Source organism: Alligator sinensis, unplaced genomic scaffold, assembly GCF_000455745.1.
Source record: "Alligator sinensis unplaced genomic scaffold, ASM45574v1 scaffold1497_1, whole genome shotgun sequence".
In the NCBI taxonomy this organism is placed as follows: domain Eukaryota; kingdom Metazoa; phylum Chordata; order Crocodylia; family Alligatoridae; genus Alligator; species Alligator sinensis.
The window spans coordinates 15,086-17,426 of record NW_005843172.1 but is presented as its reverse complement, the minus strand read 5'-3'; the positions used below and the strand labels follow the sequence as shown (position 1 = coordinate 17,426).

Below are 2,341 nucleotides of genomic sequence, written 5' to 3'. Positions count from 1 at the left end.
AATTCCCTGCAGAACACTGACTGGCAGCCAATACACTAGGCATCTTTTACTGAACTGCATTTCCAAAAAATTAATCTTACAAGACGACACTTGGAGAGACTTGCTGGCCATGTCCAGACGAGTGCAGATATGGGATAAGTGGCATTGTAGACCTATCTGCGATGCCACACACTGCACATACAGGTGTGCCCCACACTGCTACCTTGCAGCATTGGGGGGGGTGGGGGTGGGGGGAGGATATTGACACTGGGAGATTCCAGGGTCAAATGAACCCATGCCAAGAAAAAGCGGAGCAGTGCATATGGCGGCAGTGCATGCTGCCCGAAACTGGAGGCTGGGCTGCCAGCCAAGCTCCTAGCTGCAGGAGCTCTGCAACTGCAGCTCCCTGAGGCCCCCAGGATCCTAGATAAGGCTCCTGGGGCCAGCAGAGTTGCTGATGCACCTCCAGCTATGTGCATCTGGACACAGGCACTGGATGCATCTACACATGCACTTTACTGCAGAGTAGACTAATTAGGGCAGTAGTAAAGTAACACAGTCAACATGTGCATCAGTATTAGGGTGCAGTAAACTAATTCATTTGGCCATAAGATAGTACTGTTGGGGACAGTACTATCTTACGGCAGAATAATTAAGTGCAACAAAATGCAATTTTGAACAGTTGTGCCTGTGGTCAGCCTAGCCAGTGTGGGGGGCCAGCCCCTCTGACCCCCATACTTCCTGCCAGCCCAGGCCTGCTGTACCTTGGGTCAAATTGCTGCTGTCCTGGGCATTCAAGCAGCTATGGAGTTTATTGTATCACATTAATTGCATGGGTAGATGTACCCACTGATATGCAACTGTGTAATATTCAATAATAAAGGCCATTACAATTCTGAGTAAAACTGTAGAAGTGATATACTATAGAATATTATGGTTTAAAAGCACAGAAATTGAAGAAAATCAAATCTACAGACTGGGTACTTTGATCACCACCAAACCCTTCCCCCCACAGTACAAGTGACATCTCTTCTGATGGCTGTTGATCTTTAGGAAAAGACCAAGATAACAGTTATGCCTATCCCTAACATTATTTTGTGATATAGACTCCATTTTCACCAAAATAAAGAGCTCTGGAATAAATATCAAAAAAGCAAGCCACTACTCTTAAAAGCAGGAGATGAAACTTTTTGTAAAAGTAATATAAAACTGTAATATAATAAGCTCAGCTTCTTTAAGCAGTCTATATAAATCCGGCTGAGTTTGAAGATTATGGGGTTTTTTGTTTGTTTCTGTTTTTGTAAGATCACATGAAAGTTTTACATTATAATCAAAATATTGGCAGAGAGACAGACTAATGAAGGCAATGGGTGGGTAAAAATAATAAACTGCAGAGAATAAGTGACCCAAGACCATACGAACCCAAGACAAACTCACATACATAAGAAACACACAATTCTCTGGATTTCCAAGCTGTAACATATATAACCCAACTTTTATCACAGTCCATTAAAATACAGGGGCAACTGAAAAAAAGCATAGTACAACAGTTTAAAGTTTTGATTAAATTGGTCTTGGGGCTGTAGAGGAAGAAATGAAGCTTTTTTATACATTTGAAGTAGCAGCAAACCACCATTCTCTCTCTGGCAAAACCTTATTCATGTATTAATAGTGTAGTAAGAAGTCAAAAGAACAACCCTCTGCCCCACCACAAATAACAAAAACCCAAAAAAACTTGGAGTAGAAAACAGGAAGCAGGGCACACCAGCAGAGTACACTGGAAATTGTTCTCTTCCACAGGATCAATTTACACTCAATCTGGGCAAAAAAAAAAAAAAATGTTTAAATCACATTTTTCCAACCCCTGAAAGCTGATAAGTACAAAGGATCACAATGTATATAATTTATTTTAATGTTACTGTTACACTAAGAAGTCAGTGAAATTAGCTGAGGAGGGTTTTTGCTATGAACAAAACTTCAGTAAGGAGATTTTTATACAGCATCTTTTTCTTAAAGGTTGTCTCATATACAGTCTGTTCTTCCCACTTTAATAAGAATACAACATTAGGAAAGAAAGGAATAGGAATATTAGAAGAGAAAAGAATTGTAATTCTACCTGTGTATGGAAGACAGGAACTGTTGGGATAACAACAGTAATAGGGACTAACATCCAAAACATTTTAAAGGAAAATATTTACTCAAGTCATTTGCTTATTTGCTCCTTTAAATATATATACAATTGAGATTTAAATACCTTACTATTTTACTGATGCTGCATTAAAGTAGCTAAGTGGTGCTTCATGCCCTTCTAGAATGTGGAGAGTGGCTAAAATTAAACCACTAAACACAAGGAAAAGCAAAA

The 2,341-nt window shown here is 39.6% G+C and overlaps 1 protein-coding gene across 1 annotated transcript in view; it reads right to left on the bottom strand.

The window, feature by feature from the left end:
* The window catches only part of AMMECR1 (Alport syndrome, mental retardation, midface hypoplasia and elliptocytosis chromosomal region gene 1), a 130,308-nt gene that overhangs the window by 125,704 nt on the left and 2,263 nt on the right, over positions 1-2,341 (bottom strand). The window lies entirely within an intron of this gene.